We start from the raw sequence: 8,889 nt of genomic DNA on the forward strand, positions 1-8,889 counted from the left end.
GTAAATATTAAACAAAGCGTCGACAAGGGATTAAGTTTAGCCTGATAACAGCATGTGTTAGGAAGGGTGTTGGAATCAGATTAACCACAGAAGGATTGTGTGTGTCGAGTAAAGGTTAAGAAGAGCTGCTCCGATGGGGCTTTAGGTTAAGAACAGCCAACGAGACTCCAAATAAGACAAAAAGATATCAAGTGTATTTTGTTATTTAGTTAGCAGGAAAACGAATGGACGTAAGACTAAAAAAGCTTCGTTAACACTACTTTAAACAACAACAACAACAACAACAACAACAACAACAACAACAATAACAACAGCAACAACAGCCTCTCACCTCCCTCCTCCGCCACCTCAGAGTAATGATACATTGCTCTTCATCTTCCTTTTCCTTCCCCTTCCTCCCCTTCCCCATCTCTCCCCCTCCACCCCCCTCCTCCTTCCCCAGCCATCTCCTCCCACCTCCCTCCTCCCTTCCTTCTCTCCGTCCCTCTCCCCCTGCCTTGCTCTCCCCTCCCCTCCCCTCCCGCTCGTTTGCTCTCTTCCTTCTCCTCCTCCTCCTCCACCTCCTCCAACTTCTCCACCTTCTCCTCGTCCTCCTCCTCCTCCTCCCCCTCCTCCTCCTCCTCCTCCTCACTCCCCCCTTCCTTCCATCGCCTCATTTCCCACAGCTTGGTCAGTCATAAATCCCGCCAGGCGAGGCAATGGAGGTCACGGGGTCAAAAGGCACGTGTTTATTATTATTATTATTATTATTATTATTATTATTATTATTATTATTATTATTATTATTATTATTATTATCATTACTGGAGTTGTTGTAAAGATCGTTTCATCCCCAATTTTTTAGTTTTGTTTTCCTTATTGTTTCTTTCACATATTTATCTATCTATCTCTATCTATCTTTATCTTTATCGGTCTATATTCCTTTTAATAATATTATCCTTTGGTCTTTTTTGCGTTGACTTCACTATGTCATTTTTGTACTTATTGTTATACTTATTTATCCACTTATTTATGTATTTATTCATTCATTCATTAATTTAGCTCGTTAGTTACCTAGCTATATAATTACTCCGTCAACCATTTACCTATCTCCTCATGACAGCATTTCTCACACGTACAGAGGCAGCGAGCGGCGGACGAGGAGAGCCATCTTGAGGGGGTTAGCGGAGGGGGACAGACGGGGCAGCCTCACACCTCACACCTGCACTCCCTCCCTCCCTCCCTCCGTGATGCAGTGTTTCGGCGCCACACAGACACGCTGCTTCGGCCGGGTAAGTACTTGAGGCTCTGTTCTGTTCTGTCCCGTGCTTGTAAAGGCTGTAGCAGGAAGGTTGAGGGCGAACCGTTGCTGTGCGGAAGGAAGGATGAAGGAATGATTGGTTATAGCGGTACTAGTGGTTGTTGTTGTCGTGCTGAAGGAGATGATATAGTAATACTAGTCGTGGTGGCGGTGGTGGAAGTAAAGGTAGTGGTAGGAATCGTAGAGTTTTGTTGTTCTTGGTGATGTCACCTTTCCTGCCAGTCTCGGTCCACACAAGATTGCATGTACCCAAAGTCATTTTTACTGCAAACATCTTGCATGTAATGCACATAATGTCGTTGCTGCGTCGCTCCTAGAAAATCCTCCCCATCCTCCAGGAAGCCACACACGTTGTCCCTGGAACAGCTTGACAGGCTCAGTACCTATAACGTGTTCACCAGCATGATTGAGCCCGTCCTCGGCGTCTGGTGTCTTAAGACAATGGGGGAGGCGAAGAGATGAAAGGGAATAGGGAAAAGAGCAAATATGAAGGGGCAGTGTAAAGGGAAGATTCAACTAGAGGAGGTGATAAAGGGTTTAACTTATTTTATCTTAAGACACTGTTAAAAGAGAGATTAGCTTAGATAAATTAGGTTGTAGAAGTTATTAGCACGCAGAAGTAATGAATGTTGAAAGCTGAAGAAGGTGAAGAAGAGAAGGAAGGAAAACAAAAATGCGATGAGAGGCAAAGAGAATAAAAGCTAAGAGAAAGGAACGGAGGAAAAACTATAACGCACGAAGAAAACAACAAGATAAAAAAGAAAAGGAGAAAAATGGACAAAAAGTACGAAGTAAATGAAAAAGGAAAGAAGAAAAAAGCAAAACGAGAGGGAAGGAGACTAATAGTTATGAAAAATGACTGGAGGAGAAACTATAACTGAGAAGAAAAAGAAGAGAAAAAAGAAAAAGGTGAAAGTGGACAAAAAACACGAAGTAAAGAAAAAAAGAAAAAAACAAGTAACACGAATTAAAAGAGAAAGGCAGAGCTAGCCAGTGAGCCACACGCCCACACCACACGCCAGGACCAGCGAGGGTGTGGAACATGAACCACAGTGATCCATCACAAACCAGCACGATCCCAAAACCTTCCCTACTCGATAAACACACTAACTCTGATACACGTGTTTGCCATTACAGTGTCTCCGTACTCTGTGGCTGGCTCTGAGGGAACCTGAAGTGCGTGTTGGGCACTTAAATATTATAGGAGCGCCTCTTAAGCCTTTTTTCTGCTCCTTAAGTGCCGCCCTTGTCGAGAGTTGGAACCTAAATCCAGACTGACGGATCCCACGCGTGATTCTGATCCTCGACACGCGATAACGTTATGAACAGCACTTACTTGTACCCATATCTCGGCCACGATCTTTTGAGTCGTAGTAGTAACAGCAGTTAGAGGGGCAGTAACAGTAGCAGAAGTAGTAGTAACAATAGTAGTGGTGGTAATTATAGAGAAGCACGAGCATTTGAAGGGCAAGGTCGTGGCGAGGGGGAGTAATAACGCGCGGGCAGGGCAGGAAAAAGCTCCCCCGCCAGGCCACGTCAGCGATGCCCCGCAGCTGCCGGAGAGTGATATTCCCGCGATGGGCGAGCACCCGCCGCCGCCACCACGCCACCATGCCGCCACCCTGCCGCAGCCCTGCCGCCACCCTGCCACCATCCTGCCATCACCCTGCCATCAACCTCCCACCCACCCTCCACTCCCTCTTCCACCCCTGCCATCCATCCCTCGCTCCATCTCCTACTCTGCCAGATATCGAACTACCAACTTCCCTCTCCACATCCCCTGAAACCACCCTGCCACTCATCCATCACTCTAATCCACCTCGTCACACTGCCACCTCTTCATCTTCCACCCTGCCAAGCATTCACACACCTACCCCCTCTCCCCTACCACTGCCAACCCTGCTATCACCTTCACCCATCCATCCATCTTATCCTCCGCATCCCTTACATCCACCCATCCACTCACCCACCCACCTTGTTTTCCACTTTCCATGCCTCTTACTACCCTTCCACCTTTCCACCCACCCTGTCACCTTAGCCACCTCCCCCTGTGACCCTTCCACCTTTTAACCCTTCCACCAAAACCTTCACTCCACCTCCTCCCGCCATTCTCAACCACCCCCTCCCTTCCACCACCCTGGCACCCACTCCCCAACCCCACCCTGCCTCCCACTCCTTTCCCTCTCCCGTCAACTGTCACCACCTCTCCCGCCATGCCTCCCCCTTCCCCTCCCCTCCCTCCCCTGCCGGAGCCGCCTGCATGTTCCCTGAATGATGAATATTCCTGGAAAATGTTGAAAAATGTGCAAACCATCTGGGGCCTTGCTTGTGTGTGTGTGTGTGTGTGTGTGTGTGTGTGTGTGTGTGTGTGTGTGTGTGTGTGTGTGTGTGTGTGTGTGTGTGTGTGTGTGTGTGTGTGTGTGTGTGTGTGTGTGTGTGTGTGTGTGTTGCTTTCGGTACTTAAATTTGATTGCACGTTCACTCTGTTTATATATTACAGATCCATAAGTAGAATAGTATTAGTAGTATTAGTAGTATTAGTAGTATTAGTAGTAGTAGTAGTAGTAGTATTCAAACCCCTATCGCTCATATCATTTGTTCTCTCTGTGTGTGCAGATTTTTGGTTCTTGCCTTTTTTGTTGTAAATATTATTGTTGTTGTTGTTGTTTTATTGTCACGTGCATTTTATATTCCCTGAAGCTCCCGTCGGTGTTTGTGTGTTGGCGAATATTTCGACGCCTCTATGCAAAGGAGAGAGAGAGAGAGAGAGAGAGAGAGAGAGAGAGAGAGAGAGAGAGAGAGAGAGAGCTTGTGGTAATTAATAGCGGCATTTACATCCGATGTGCAGGAACATTGGAGGGATGTAGTAACAAACGTAACAGGAAGGAAAGTGAAGAGTGGCGGAAGTAAGAACAGCGACGCGCACGTGAGGACGAGCGGGGAGAGGGAGGAAGAGGCGATTATTAGCACACGAGGGGGGTGAGTGTTGGAAGCTGACGAGGGAGAAGGCAAAGAGCTGAAAGAAGGAGAATAAGAACAAGATGAGATGGAAGGAGAGTAATAGTTAAGAGAAAGAATTAGAGGAAAAGCTGTAACGAAAAACAGGAAAAGATATAAAAGAAAAAAGGAAAAAAGAAGAGAACTAAAAGAAAAAAAGAAGAACTGAAAACACGAAATGAAATAAACGTTATTTTTGAGCCCCAAACCCGACGCTAAACTGTCGGTTTATTGGTATCCGGCGAGGCGATGCAATGCAGGCATTGGGACGAGAATTTTTTTTTTTCCTCGAACCGAGTCGTCCACCATTGGAACAACTTTCCCTTCACAAGTAATTAAAGCGAAAACGATTAAATCCTTTAAAAATCGCATCGACCATTACTTTATTGCGACAGGAGTGAACTGAATGTTCCTTGATCTGTTCTGTGGGCCGGCACAGCAGCAGCCTCGTCACTAACAACAAACTCTCGCTTGCCCGCTCTGCAACGCTTTTATCTTTCTACCGGTCAATCCGCGAAGCCTGGCAGCGCAGGGCTTTATCCACAGAGCTACTGGAGCGGTCTGTGTGTGTTTTTTTTTTGTTTGTTTTTTACAACAAAGGAGACAGCTCAAGGGCACACACAAAAAAGAAAACAATAATAAAAAAAGCCCGCTACTCGCTGCTCCCAAAAAAGAATCAAAAGAGGTGGCCGAAAAAAGGTCAATTTCGGGAGGAGAGGTCTCCTGATACCCTCCTTTTGAAAGAGTTTAAGTCGTAGGTGTGTGTGTGTGTGTGTGTGTGTGTGTGTGTGTGTGTGTGTGTGTGTGTGTGTGTGTGTGTGTGTGTGTGTGTGTGTGTGTGTGTGTGTGTGTGTGTGTGTGTGTGTGTGTGTGTGTGTGTGTGTGCGCGCAGTGTATATGTGTGTGTGTGTGTGTGTGTGTGTGTGTGTGTGTGTGTGTGTGTGTGTGTGCGGTGTGTCTGTGTGTGTGTGTGTGTGTGTGTGTGTGTGTGTGTGTGTGTGTGTGTGTGTGTGTGTGTGTGTGTGTGTGTGTGTGTGTGTGTGTGTGTGTGTGTGTGTGTGTGTGTGTGTGTGTGTGTGTGTGTGTGCGTGTGTGTGTGTGTGTGTGTGTGTGTGTGTGTGTGTGTGAGAGAGAGAGAGAGAGAGAGAGAGAGAGAGAGAGAGAGAGAGAGAGAGAGAGAGAGAGAGAGAGAGAGAGAGAGAGAGAGAGAGAGAGAGAGATTTGGGCATTTCAGTCTCTTTAAAAACACACCTGTACACGGGCCGTTAATTAACCCTCCTCACCTGCGCTCCGCCTGACCGCCGGACTCAGGAACGAAACAGTGCGGAATTAAATCGCCCGACAGACTCAGGAGCAGCGAGGGGAAGGGGGCGAGGGGAGGGACGAGGGGACGGGAAAAAAAAACTAAAGACGCGCAGCACAAAGACAGCATTATAAGTTACGAGGGAAAGGGAAAGAGGAGCGCCGATGGATGGAAACTAACCTGCTGTGGTGCATTTAGGTGGTGGTGATTTAGGACAGGAAGATAAATAGAAACAGTGGTGGTGGTGATGGTGGTAGTAGTTGTGGTGGTGGTAGTAGTACCTTGTTATAGTAGTAGTGGTAATAGTAGTAGTTGTAGTTGTGGTGGTAGTAGTAGTAGTGGCAATATTAGTTGTAGTAAAAGTAGTAGTAGTAGTCAACCTTCCCTTCTCTTCTCTTCCCTTCCCTTCCCTTCCCTTCCTCCTTTCTTCCTTCCCCTTCCCCTAACTCAACCTTCCCTTCTCTCCCCTTCCCTTCCCTTCCTCCTTTCTTCCTTCCCCTTCCCCTAACTCAACCTTCCCGTCTCTTCTCTTCCCTTCCCTTCCTCCTTTCTTCCTTCCCCTTCCCCTAACTCAATCTTCCCGTCTCTTCTCTTCCCTTCCCTTCCTCCTTTCTTCCTTCCCCTTCCCCTAACTCAACCTTCCCTTCTCTTCTCTTCCCTTCCCTTCTTCCTTTCTTTCTTCTTCTTCCCCTCACTCAGCCTTCCCTTCCCTTCTCTTCCCTTCTCTTCTCTCCCTCCTTTCTCCCTTCCCCATCCCCTAACTCAACCTTCCCTTCGTCCCTTCCCTTCCCTTCCCTTCCCTTCCCTTCCCTTCCTCCTTTCTTCCTTCCCCTTCCCCTAAATCAACCCTCCCTTCCTCCTTCCTTTCTTTCTGGTAGAATTTAACATCAAAGAGCGCTACTTCTAGTGCCAAATGCTTTGGGGAAAATTTTCAAGTGTTTGCCCCGTCTGGAAAAAATCCTGGATACGCCACTGTGCCAATGTGAGAAACGAATAAACTATATGCTGCCTAATACTATATTATGTATGAGATTGTAACAATTATGTCTATGTAACCAGTCACAGTCTTAGTCAGGAAAGCAGGGCATGTCAGTATTGAGTGACTAGGTACACTACGGTCTTTCCAGTTTCACTTTGCGCTAAAGTAACATGTGAGACATGTCATGGTACTTAAGACAAGGAATTCCTTTTTCTCCTATAGATGATGGTACCCGACGCTAGTATAAGCAGCTTCAAAATGCTCAGTTTTGCACCAAATGGAGAATATTATGAAGTTTTGGTCGAATCGTGACCAAAGTTAGCGTTGAGCTTTTAGAATAACAAAATATCATTATATTATTGAAGAAATGAGTTCCAGGGAAGCATGGAACCCTAATTAAGTGCTGAAAGCATCCGGTTACTTAGCATGTTGGAGATGTCAAGAAACCTACTTAAATGTGCGTATCACCCAAGTGTCTGGTCATATTCTTGCTGATCAGCCTCCAACGCCCCGGAAACACTGTTTGATAACTCTGTAAATCATATTATAAGGGAATTATAATATGAGCCGGACGGTCCCATTGCGTGCCGGCAATAACTGTCCCAATCCGTCTATAAAAATTACGGGTGAAAAGTGGGACTCGCCAATTCAATGTAGGACATTGAACCAGGTGAATCTCGAAAAGTAGCATCGATAGGCCTTTGTACTGTTCAAAGTTGAGTTCAGCATGCAACACTACCTTAAACCTGTGAATTTGCGTTTGAAGCGTTGGGTTTTACCTGGTAAAGCCCAAATGTTACTTAGGGGAGGTGACACTCGAAACCGGAAAAGTCAGGTAAAAGTACCTTCAAACACGTTTCATTTTGAATAGCTCCCATGATATGCTTCTTTAGTGCATTACCCGCATCATATCTGAAAATCAGTTTAAAATACCGAATAATAATGGTTTTATCGCTTCCTACCGGTTTTTTTTTTCTGCAAGTGGTAAAATATGTCAGGTGAGGTCATTGTGACTTAAGTACGTCTTTTCTGGTAGCTCTAGTTTTTTCGTAATTTTGACGACTCGGTAATCATTAAACGCGCAGTGCTTGCGACATCATAATTAATCGAACTCCGTCGTTCTCAGTTGCTTAGTTTTTGCACAATTGGGAAATAAAAGTTCGGACCGTCTGAGTTTGCACCGTCTTTTGTTATTTTATTACTTATACGTCAGATTAAAGTACTAACCACACCTAACCTATTGTTGATAGACCCTCAAACTATAGCGCAATGGTCTTCCCAGGGGCTGCTGTAGTTGTTGAGATATAGGAGGTGGTCCCAGACTTGCCGATACGATATTTGGACTTAAGTCAACTGGTAAGACCCGCGACGCAGTCTTCAGCGTTCAGGTCTGCCAGGGTGTCTGTACGTGAGAATGAACACTCAAAGGAAAGTAAACCCAACCCTCAACACTACTCTGTACACTTGATAACCCACAGTACTTCACAAGTGTCCTCAGCCTAACATGAAAAAAAGTCCCTTTTCTATAAAAGGAGTGAAGAAACTTTTTATAACATTTGGAGAATAATTTGCACCAAGATAACTTATTTTAACTTTATTGATATAGGAAAATATCTTTGACAGGTGGAGAAGGATACATTGAGCTGGATGATCAGATTTTTCATCATCTGGCACAAATTTATTTGGTCCCTTATTACAAAATAACATTTGAGTCAAATGCGTCAGGCAGTTTATAAAGATAAATTTATTGGATGAATAAAAAGAGGTAAAAAAGCCATTACTTAATATGAAGAGTAATCCATATAATTCCTCAAGCTTCAGCCTATCAAGCAAACAATTTTGAAACACACGCAAAGGCACCAGCGGGTCCACTGAAGGCCCAGTAAATCATTGAGGCACCAGCGGGTCCACTGAAGGCCCAGTAAAACACTGAGGCACCAGCGGGTCCACTGAAGGCCCAGTAAAACATTGAGGCACCAGCGGGTCCACTGAAGGCCCAGTAAAACATTGAGGCACCAGCGGGTCCACTGAAGGCCCAGTAAAACATTGAGGCACCAGCGGGTCCACTGAAGGCCCAGTAAAACACTGAGCCACCAGCGGGTCCACTGAAGGCCCAGTAAAACATTGAGGCACCACCGGGTCCACTGAAGGCCCAGTAAAACATTGAGGCACCAGCGGGTCCACTGAAGGCCCAGTAAAACATTGAGGCACCAGCGGGTCCACTGAAGGCCCAGTAAAACATTGAGGCACCAGCGGGTCCTGTGAAGGCCCAGTAAAACACTGAGGCACCAACGGGTCCACTGAAGGCCC

The sequence above is a fragment of the Eriocheir sinensis genome, chromosome 1, assembly GCF_024679095.1.
Source record: "Eriocheir sinensis breed Jianghai 21 chromosome 1, ASM2467909v1, whole genome shotgun sequence".
Taxonomy (NCBI): Eukaryota; Metazoa; Arthropoda; class Malacostraca; order Decapoda; family Varunidae; genus Eriocheir; species Eriocheir sinensis.